This window comes from Lutra lutra, chromosome 1, assembly GCF_902655055.1.
Source record: "Lutra lutra chromosome 1, mLutLut1.2, whole genome shotgun sequence".
In the NCBI taxonomy this organism is placed as follows: Eukaryota; Metazoa; Chordata; class Mammalia; order Carnivora; family Mustelidae; genus Lutra; species Lutra lutra.
In genome coordinates, this window is record NC_062278.1 from 86,409,209 (window position 1) to 86,421,375 (window position 12,167).

A 12,167-nucleotide genomic window follows, 5' to 3' on the forward strand; every position below is an offset into this window, starting at 1 on the left:
TAAAATATAAAATCACATGGCAGAGCATCAGGATGGTTTCAGAGCAGTGGTTGGCCAGAGTTTGGGACTCAGTGGCTTCTGGAAGTGCACATTTATTTTTAAAGGAAAAGTTAAAAAGAAGAACGTTGGAGTGTAGGGTTGGTTACACTGAGAAAATCTGCCTGGAATGACTAGACATCATGGGAAATAGCCCAGTTCATTTGACAGAGGAAATCCAATGCTTCCACCCACTGAAAGGAAATAATTCTGAGGAATTTAAATGTATAAACAGAAAAAGTAAGAGAAGCCAAAAGTAGAAAACAACAAAGGATGTTGAGACCCCAAATATATATACCCTTGGATCACAATTTTCTCTGCCACTGGGTATCTAACACCCCTCTTTCATATATATTCACCCTCATTCATCCTTGACTCTCCAGTGATTTCCAATGGATTGTGGTTAGAACCCTAACAGACCTTGTCCAATGGTCTTCAATCAGGATTGTAATGAAAGACAACCCAAGAACCCCATTTGCTTTTACTCTGTTTAGAATGTCTCTACATTAGGGGCGCCTGGGTGGCTCAGTGGATTAAAGCCTCTGCCTTCCTCTCAGGTCATGATCCCAGGGTCCTGGGATCGATTCCCGCATCAGGTTCTCTGCTCAGCAGGGAGCCTGCTTCCCCCCCACCCCCCGCCTGCCTTTCTGCCTACTTGTGATCTCTGTCTGTCAAATAAATAATAAATAAAAACTTAAAAAAATAGAATGTCTCTACATTAGATCAACTTTCCATTAATGCCACTGACTGTGGACTTTCGGATAATGAATATAAGAAAGTGGTTCTGTTATCAAGCATCCTAAATAGCTCCTTGTTATCATCACCAAGATCTGAAGTTATGTGTTGTCCCACTTGTGAGCTCATTAATCCCCACTTTCCAGGGGGAGCTGTACATTCACAGAGAACAGCTCAGTGGAGGTTGGTAACAGCTGTCCAACTGCGGTACCGCCAGGCCACAGACACACTTGCCTGAGTGGACCAGGAAAGCATATCGGGGGCAGGGAGGGCAGGCAACAGGGGGTTTGAGCTAATCAAAGTACAAGGCTTGTTTAGAATTTATTGACGTGCTGTTAAATGTGTTGCAGCTTTTCCTAGTATGATGGCTGTTTATTTATTGATTTTTCAAAAGAGCTTTCAATATTGTGGTTTGTTTATCATGAAGGTTTGAACTGTTGAAAGTTGACCTCAAAATTGATGTAATTAACTGGTTTTCATTTGCTCTGTTTAATTGATGTTGAATTGCAGGCAAAAAAGTGTGTGTGGGGGGTGTCATTTTCTAGTTAGTTGGTTGTTGTTTTTGGCTTTTTGAGCCTTCTGGTTATGCAACAATAACTTTCCAAATGTTAGCCCCTCTCTGATTATTAGCTTTATGATGATTACTTTGCCATTATGCCTAATCAACAGCTGTGCAGAAATTCATTTTAATCATATTTTTCCTGCTTAGAAATTAGCAGATGAAGGATAATTACTACCAAAGAGCTCCACAGTTCTGATTGGCTGCCTCCTGTCTAACATTGTTGAAAATTAAAAAATGAAAACAAACCTAAAGAAAATGTAAAACTTTTATTTTTACTTCATAAATAAAGTATGAATTCTTGGCCTTTTTTTCCCATCTAGAGGCTAACAACGAGTTTCTCATTTCTCTGTCCTGAGACCAACCACTTTTACCAGACTATGGTTATTTTGTTAACTAGATTAGTTAAACTAGATTAAAGGTGATCTTTACAGATCCTTAAGTAGGATTCTACTTAAGGATCTGTAAAGATCACCTTTAATCTAGTTTAACTAATCTAGTTAACAAAAGATCCTACTTAAGGATCTGTAAAGACTGCTTAAGGTGCCTTAAGCAGCCATAGAGTTGTGAGAGACGGGAAAATTTCTTAAGTCCTTCTCCAGAATTTAAGAAATGAGCTTTCCCTTTCTGTAGCTTTCACAGAAGCATCAGAACTTTGAACAATACCAGGGGCTGCAATGGCTCAGAGAGACCATCCTATCCAGGGCTTGCTTGTGGACCTGGGAGTAGATGTTCCCCAGAGGGCTTCCAGAGATTTCCAAGGGGACCATGGCTCCAAAGATGTTAAGACTTACAGAACAAACCCAGCTCTTTCATTTTACAAAACTAGAAACCAAGAGGGTCTCAGAGTCAGTGGTGGCAAAAGTAGAATTGAGAAGCAAGATTCTCAGGTGTCCTAAACCTCCTGTATCTCAGAAAAGCCACCACTTTCTCTAACCCGGCATCACTGTTAGCACCTCCTCCTGAAGGCTCAATCAGCATCCCCTCACGGCACTGCCCTTTGACCTCTGCTCTGACAAGACATTTGGATGAGGGTGTGATTGCTGTGAGATCCACTGGACAAATGAAACTTTCTGACCTCAAACAGTGACTGACAATGATGGATGGTTGGTTGTTTCCCTGGTACCACTGACTTTAAGTATAGTGAGGAATCTATGAGCCATGGCTTAGAAAAATTAAAGTTCCAAAATGAAATAGCAAGTTTACCACACCATCAAGGACCAACCATGCAATAAGGACTGGTCTTTAGATTTAAATGCTTTCGTGATCCCAACGAATAGCAGATCATTAACAAACAATAGTTTGGAAACTGTTGAAAATACAATCCATATAACTTCAGATAATTTCATTAGGTTTCAGATGTTAATGATATTTGATTATGAAATAACCTTACAACATTGGAACAAACATGAGAAGAACAGATCTAGACTATCTTTTTTTTTTTTAACAAAGATTTTAAGTAATCTCTACACACAATGTAGGGCTCAAATTTACAACGCCAAGATCAAGAGTTAAATGCTCTACCAACTGAACCAGCCAAGTGCCCCCATGATATAGGATATCTTACTGTCTGAACATCAGAACAAACAAACAAAGAACAAACAAACAAAGAAAAAATGTGAAGAATTGACATACTTGAAAACAACAGTTCTCCAACTTCCTGTGTTAGAATTGCCTGGAGGGTTCAATAAAACACAGATTCCTGAGCCCTTCCCTGCCGGTTCTCATTCAGTAGATCTCATATATGGCCTGAGAATTTGCAGCTCTAACACGTTTCCAAATGAGCCTGCTGCTGCTGATCCAGGGACCACACTTCAAGAACCACATATCTGAAAGTTAATGATTATCAACTGCTACAGGCTTTGCAGTACCATCTTCTCACTTATATATACAACTAACATTTGAATTAAATGCCTCTGAAATGCCCATTGCTTAGCAATCATCTGTCTGTCTGCCTTATCTTCCATTATACACACATCTGCACCTTCTTCTTGCTCCCTCCCCACCCCTGTCCCCCACACACTGTGTATTCCTTCAGGAAAGGGGCAAGGACAAGGGCAAAAAAGACAGTTCTTTTTTGGGGTCTTTCACAAAGTCTAGCCTAGTGTCTATAAAGCATATTGTCTTGATTTGCAATGGATCTAAATTCAAGATAAGGGAGATAGACTAAATCACTTTAAAAATCCATTCTAGCTCTAAGGTTTAATTATTCAAAGGTTACCTCTTCAACCTGGTATCTGTGCTCATTTCCACCAGCTAGCAGTCCACTAACTCCATTTTCCCCTATCAATCCAGTGTACATAGCTGGATTGCACTTTCAGACTCTCCTCGAATAAGACATAGCCATGTGACTGATTTCCAGTCAACGGAGTGTGCATCACTTCCAGGACTAACCCACAAGAACCACCCACACCAGATCCTCCATGTTCTTCCCCCTCGACTAGCTGTAGGCAGCTTAGCAGATAAACTGATGATGAAGAACCCTAAGGTGAACCCAGTCTGGGTTCCCACATCACCCTTGAAGGAGATTTGCTCCAGTCAAGATCTGCTTCAAACTTTCTAACGGCTAGAGGTAAACTTCTGTTGTACAAGTCCAATGTACAAGTCTGTCCATCCTAGCCTTAAATAATTTCAGAGCCTCGGCTCTTATTTCACAGATGTGAAAGCCTAGACTGTGGAAATGGCATCTGTGGGGGTCTTCTTGTTTCTGACTCTCACCCTTCTCCTCCATAAGCATCCATCTCATTGTCTCTTAATGCAAATGGTTTCCATTGTCATGACAAGAAACTCATCAAAGCCTTTAAGCCTGCCACCGGTTGACACTCTTACCCTATTTTCCATATAGTTCACATCCGATGGCTAAGGAGAGATGCTAACCATCTAAGATAAGCACCTCTTTGAACACAGAACTGTTCATTAGGCATCCCTAATATGCCTACACAGCCCTAGACTTCTTCAGGAGAGAAGTTACAGAGGACCTCGGTGTCCTGAGGTCTGCAATCCTGCTGCATGAGTTTTATTTGTCTCCCCAGGCTTTCAGGGGTTCAGATCCCTTGGAGCTCTCATTCTCATTGAGAACATGGTTTGAAGGTTTACTCCCTGCTTGTGCGAAAGAGTCCAGGAACTTGGCAGAGACTATTTGGTCCTGAATCTGAAGGTCCTAGCTGAGATCCCTTGGAGACCTTTATAAGGAAGAGGATCTATTTTTTTTTGCAAATGTCCAGGGGTTGTACTGGACATTTTATGTGCATTTTTAATTAGAATAATATAACTGTTGTAGTTGGGGATAATGAGGCACAGAAAAAGGGAGTCTTTTACCCACATCACATAACAGTGCTTCACCTGAGTCCTTCCGACTCCAAAGCTAGTGTTTTTTTCTAGCATAGTATGTAGCCTCTCTAAATCTGCCCAGGAATATGCCAGACTGGGGAGACTCCACACCCCCTGTGACAGACACTACTTTTTACCAGCAGATCCCCAGTGTGATTTAGTTAGGTTTAGAATGTGTCTGCTACTAAACTCCTATTCCAGGTGCCTTGCAACTAGGAGGTAGGTACATAACTCATCCTAGCCAATATGGTGTCAATAGAATTGTTTATGTAGAGCTTCTGGGAAAGCTCCTTAAGGCAATAGCAGAAAGCTAGAGTATAATTTTTTTTTCTTTATTTGCATTTTTAAAAAAATATTTTGTCCTTCTTCCTTTTTTCTGCCTGAAACTCAGATGTCCTCACATCTGGAGGCGGAGGTGATGTATTAGAACCATAAGGCATCAAAATGACCTCCCAGAACAGCATCCCAGCTCTGTGCTGCCTCCCTCTGGATTTCTTTTACTTGAGAAAAAAATAAAAACACACATTTGTTTAAGCCACCATTTCGTCAGGTTTTCTGTTGCCGGCAGTCAGACAAGAATCTAAGAGCTTCCCCTTCGAAGCCATCTGCTACAGAAGTGGGAGTAGCTTTCCTGGCTCATATTGCTAAAATACATACCAGTTCTTCTGGCTGCTCCTATTTCCCAAACCACATCCCCCTGAGTTTCTCTGGAGGGTCCCTAACGATGGGACTGTGGAGTATTCAGGCTGTATCCCAGCACTGAAGAGGCACCAGACGAATGGGCAATGTCATCTGTGGTTTGTACTTCTCAAGGATCTTCCTGCATCCACCGTGACTGAATGCCCCCTGCCCCGCCTCAAGCATCGAAGCCCACCACGAAGGCTGTATTCAAAAGGACACAAAACAGCACTTAACGTGCACATGCCCAAACCACTAAATCATGGCACATGTAATGGTCTTTCAGCTTCTCTCCAGCTTATTTCAAACAACTGTCAAGATTCCCCAGCAACACAGGAAGGGTCCCACAGGAGCCTAACTTGGTTCTAATCACACAGGGCCCCTGCAATGATGACAGCAGCAAGCCATTGTGCTTTGTGTGGCTCCTTTAGCAGCAACCATTGCACAGGAAGAGGAAGAGCATGAGAGGACTGTTCATGAGACACCTTTGAAACGCCCCCAGGATTCACAGAAATAACTAGGGAAAGATATTTGCTCTGATTACTATGGCTGTGAAAAAAATCTCCCAAAAACTTAGAGGCTTAGGACAACAATAAGAATTCAGATCTAGGAATTTAAGTGGGGCACAGAAGGCTGTTTTGGCTCCGGTCCTCAATGTCCATGGCCTCGGCTGGCAGGAAGCTAGAATCCTTAGAAGACTCATTCATTCACATGCCTGGTGGTTGACGCTGGCTGTTGGCTGGGGGTCTAGATTAGGCTGTCAGCTGGAGTATACACATGAGGCTTCTCTGTGTGGCCTGAGTTTCCTCATGACACAGTTCTAAGGGCAAGTGTCCCAAGAGAAAGTGCCATGTTACCTTTCAGGACCTAGCCTTGGAAGTCATCCAGAGCCATTTCTGCCGAATTTTATTGGTTCAAAGGAAGAGACCATAAACTCCAGCTCTTGAGGGAGGCATGTTAATATCACACTGTAAGAACACATGAGATGAGGGGCACCTGGGCGGCTCAGTGGGTTAAGCCACTGCCATTGGCTCAGGTCATGATCTCAGGGTCCTGGGATCGACCTCTCCGCATCGGGCTCTCTGTTCATCGGGCAGCCTTCTTCCCCCTCTCTCTCTGCCTGCCTCTCTGCCTAGTTGTGATCTTTCTGTCAAATAAATAAATAAAATCTTTTTTTAAAAAAAGATTTTATTTATTTATTTGAGAGAGAGACAGTGAGAGCGAGCATGAGCAAGGAGAATGTCAGAGGGAGAAGCAGACTCCCTGTGGAGCTGGGAGCCCGATGCGGGACTCGATCCCGGGACTCCAGGGTCATGACCTGAGCCGAAGGCAGTCGTCCAACCAACTGAGCCACCCAGGCATCCCTAAGTAAATTAAACCTTAAAAAAAAAAAAAGAACACATGAAATGGAACACACACACACACACACACACACTCCAGTCCAGTTATCTTTGGAAAATACAATCTGCCACAATGTTGAAGGAATTTTTACTTTTACCCTGGGGGTTGAGGGTTGGAGATGAGAGGCAAGAGGCAGGGATATATGGTTACTGGCATAGACCAGGGGAGAACTGAATTCCTGATTCAATTTTAGAGTTACATATATTCTCAGGCCCTTGCTATGTTAGTCAGCTCAGGCTGTTAAAACAGAGTACCATAGAATGGGTCACCTATAAACAACAGAAACTTATTTCTCATAGTTCGAGAGGCTGGAAAATCCAAGATCAGGGTGCCATAACAGTCAGGCTTTGATGAGGACCCTCTGTGGGGTTGCAGACTGCCAACTTCTCATTTTATTCTCACGTGATGGAAGGAGTAAGTGAGCTCTCTGGGGTCCCTTTTATGAAAGCAGTTATCCTACTTATGGGGGTTCCATCCTCACAAACTAATCACCTCCCAAAGGCCCTATCTCCTAATATTTTCACATTTAGGGTTAGGATTTCAAAATATTAATTTTGGGATGACACATTTAATCCGTTTCACGTACATTTGCTTCATTCTTTAGACTGTAAGATCTGTTATACACACTTTACATTATTGTGACCCACAGTTCTCAGTGTTTTTTCCTGTCCCAATTCCTCCTTCAAGCTCTGGCTCACATTTCCCTTCTTTGGTAGAGCTGTGTCCCACTTCCCAGGGGAATACCTCCTGCTTCTGCTCCTCACCCTCCTTGCCAGGCCCACAGAATTCAAGATATCATTTTTGTAACACCTAAATGCTTATATGACTCCCAGTCAACAGTAGTTAATGTCAAACCTTGGTGGGGCATCTGACTATTCCATTCTCTGGTGTTCTTTTAAGCATCTGGTATTTAAGTGTAAATTTCCAATTACATCTAGAAGCATATATTGACTTACTGTAACTACAAACCCAAGATGCAGTAAACATGCTCAGAAGAGCTTGCCAAAATATTACTTTTAAGAGCCTATTAAGGAGCTTTAATATTTTATTTTGGATTATGCAGATAAAGTTTATAAACAAGGTTGTTAAAAAATAATGGGGATGAGAAAGCCTTTCTATCTCTTTTTTCATATCTGGGTAGAGGGAGTAAAATACAAGTCTAACTCTCCACCCCACTGGACAAGAACTAGGGCAATTCCTGTTCTCTCCAGATGGAGATGGAGGCCCCCTAACCCCACATCACTTCTCAACAATGACCAGCATCTATCTAGAACTTACCATGTACCAGCCACTTAAAGTACATCATTTCACTGAATCCTGACAATGATCCTGAAAAGGTATCATGACCCCAGTTTCACAAAGCTAATAAATGGCACCACTTGGCTATAAACGCAAGTCTGCCTAATTCTAAAGCTCTGTACTTTAGACCACCCCGCATCTCTACCGATGCTCTGGTAGGTTACATGCTGGAGCCTTGTCAGGTGGGCTCAGCAGTAAGTTCACCAGGCGGGAAGGGATCCCCAAGCCCTCCTGGAAAGAATAAGATCAGAGCTTAAATCTTTGCTCTTCTTTTTTTCTGCGATCTTGAACAAATCACCCTTGAGTCTCATTTTTCTTCTACATCCATTAAAATAATTTTTTATTGGACATTTACTATACATCCAGCACTTTGAATTATCTCATTTAATCCTCATATTAGCTTATAAGTTAGATTCTATTATTACTTCCATTTACAGAGGAGGAAACCGAGGTTTGGGGTGGTTAGGTAGCCTCCCCGAGACTGTGGAACTAATGGTAGAGCCAGGTAAGCCCAGGTCCATCTGACTCCATGGCTCGAACACCCAAACACCCAGAATAATTGTTCCTATTAACACTTTCCTCATCCATCATGTTGTAACAAGCATGATAACACATGTGCAAGCATTTCGTAAGTGGTAAGTATGAAAGAAGTGTTAGTGTTCCAGTTATGATAGGAAAACTGTGCTGTAACAGGGAATAAATGTCCACATTAACAGAGAAATCTGGAATTCTGTAGCCAGTGCTCTCTGGAACCAAACACAGACCAGCAGCCAGAATGCTGTATTATTAGACAGTTCCACTTAGCAGGATCCATTTTTATGCAGCTTTAAGAAAAAGTAAATCACTGTAAATGTCTTTCCAAACTGCTTTAATTATAGATTAGCCTTGTCAATCTTAATAAAATTGTGCCTCATGTTTGAGGTTTATATATGGAAAAGTTCTCAAAAGCAATTACTTTTATTTCCCAAATATGTCATTAAAAAAAATTCTCATATTCACAGCTTGATCCCTTTAACGCTATTTTTAGACTCATTTTGAATCTGACTCTGTCTAAAACTAAATCATGGCCCTGTGATACGGAACAACTTAAATGTCACGTCAGTGACATAGTCATTGATTTTATATTTCTGTCCAGACTAGTAGACTTGAAGCAGAAAACAGTGAGGACCGAGCACTAAAAATATGCATTTCCTTCCAAATAATCTGATTTTATGATTAAAGTAAGATGAACTTTTTAAAAATAAAATCTTCAAGATTCATGATTCTAAGGAGTGCTCTTAATTGATGGTGGACAGTCCTTTAAGAATTTCTTGTGGACTTATGGAAAAAATGGTACTTGCCTTGTTGGCCTGGCAAAACCCAGTCTATGGGACATTGGCCTATCTTAAAGAGCCCTCACTTCTTAAAATATTAACTGGAGTTTTAGTTAAGAAAATAAGTGGCAGTACAGTGTGGAGGGAGTTCCTTGGTCACATACATTAGAAAAATGTTAACTTATATTGTTCCCAGTTAGAGAATCACAAAGTACCTCAACAAATTAAAGGCTCTGAAAAATCCTGAATTAATGAAGCTGACATAATTTTCTGTAACTGGACATTTTCCAAACTTATTTGGTCATCAAACTATTTTTCCAAATAGCAGTAGCATCACAAAGAGCTCCTCCTCTGTGAGACTTTGGTAAAGGCTATTATAATTGGTTCTGAGATAAAAATGTCTGAGACATGTGATCAAACCACTTGAACTTCCCAAGACATACTGTAGTTAAGAGTATAATTTTTTACACTCAGATTATACCCTAAAGAAATTCAGCGATGCAGAATAACACTGGAAACTCACAACATGCTCTAAAAACCCTATAAATTTAGCATTACTAATTTACATCACATACTTATTCCAGAAAGACTTGCTATAATTTGTTACATAAGTAGAAATGGCAAAATATGAATAAGACTTAAAAAATAAATTGAATTTAAAAATCAAGGCTATATTAAAGAAGAAACAAAAATATGGAGGGAGAAAAGGAGGGACCAACATGTATGTCGCTAAACTTTAAATTTAGCTCTGAGCTCCCCAGCAACCAAAGCAAAAAGGGATTCGTGGCCATTTACATAATTACCATGATGAAAAAGAATAAAGTTTTAACAGGTCCAGTCCATAAGGAAAACAAGGCTTTTTTGGACAGAATTCTAGAAGTAATCATTCAAAGGGAGAATTTCATAGGAGACATAATGCCTCCAGCCATTTTCCAAATGCAGTAACAAATTTATATGGCTAGTTCTTATAGCATTGCCAATGATAAAGTTCAGGGCCAAATATTAAATTCTACAAAGTTAATGGGCTCCATTTGTCTTTGGCTGATTCAGGAAGACAAGTTACAAATCTAATAAAATCATGATAGCCCTAAGACAAATTAGCTTTGTACTTCACCATTTTCGGAATCAAAATAACAGGCAAGAAAAGATAATGCACTCTTTTTGGTTAAATAATGATAGCTGACACTTATATAGACCTCACTATGTGCCAAGCAGTGTTGTAAGCACTTCATATGTATCTATTCATTTAATCTTCATAACCACTCCGTAAGGTTATATATCCTTTACTTTACAGATGAGGAAACACAGACTCAGAGATTCTGTGGTCAAGGTCACTATCTAGCAATGGAGGCCAACTTTTCCATACAGATGGGTGGGAGAAATGGGACTAGACTTAGGCAAGAGAGGAGAAAACACCACTCCCTTCACTCTGTAGAATCAGAGGAATCGTATCATTTGTTATGCCTACATCCCTAGAGCTATAGAAGGGGGTTTAGGGCCACTGTATCAGTCAAGGTCCAACCAGAAAAAGAAATCATTCTCAGTATTTAAAACAGAAGGACTTAGATTAAATACAAGAAAGTGGCTACAGAGAAAGAGCTAAGAAACTCCCAGGAGAGAGTGAAGCAGCCCAGAGATTAGCAACAATGGGAGGGAAGAAATGGTTTTACAAGAGCTCTCACAGCAAACCTGTTCATGGGAGCCATGGAAGTGCCCAGAGTTCCAGGCCTTCCACCCAAGCTTTTCCCTCTACCCGCCTCCAGTCTCTCCCTGGCTGAACGCTGCCAGAATCCTGATCCCCTCAAGGGACCAGGCCTTCTATGATACGGGACAGAGCTGCGAAGGTTGGAAGTGGATCTAAAGGCAAAATCACCCCAGACTGGCCCAGGTGTTAAGAGTAGGCAGGTTGCCAGTAAGTAATGGCTCATTTTGTAAGGTAAAATACTTTATTCTGCAGGTAGCAAAACCATGCAATAGTTACTCAGGAGAAGGGTACATGTTGAAAATATAAGCAGATTCATAAACTTAGGTAAACTAATTCTGTAAAAATGCATTCAGCATTTATTGTGAATAAGTTACCAAGGTGGAGTTTCCTGCATGGTGCGGCCATGGCTTTCTGGAGCTTTGGAAGCTCTTCATGGATGTGTTCCTCAACGCTAAGCAGTTCGTGCTGTCCCATGTGAACCCAACACATATGGGGATGCCTGTCCCATGGGAGGATGAACGGAATAGGTTCTGTGACTTGTGTGTAGCAGCATAAACCTTGCTGAGTGACCTAACAGCAAATCAGGACTATAGAAAGATGGCGTGCTGTCTTTTGAGAACTTTGCCTCACGAATTTCTAAGAGAGCACAGGCAGGCAGGGAGGAGTTGCAATCCAACAATAGCATAGCAATGGATGAGGAGGTAATGTGGGTACAGGGGAACCCTTCAGGTGACCTCCCAAAGTTGTCCAAAGGGGGTCAGTTCACAGAAAAATGGAAAACCACTGTTCTACAGAGGCACAGATACAAAGCTTACTGCCGTGAACTGATTTCTAGAAACCTGAAGGTTAAGATAGGTACACAACCTCCTGAAGTAAGATAGAAAATGAGAATTGCCACAAATAGGAGATGGTATTAAGGAGGTTCCTAGAAGAAAGAGATAAGTTCTGAATGAGGACAGTGGCTTTGGGGGTGAGTAGTATAAATTATGGAGGGTAGGTGACATTGGAGCTACATCTTCTATGGTTTTGACCTGAGGAGATGGGAAAAGAGAATTGTGCCCTGATGGAGGGCACAGCCAAAGGGAAGGTACAACATATCTTAAGCCGGGAG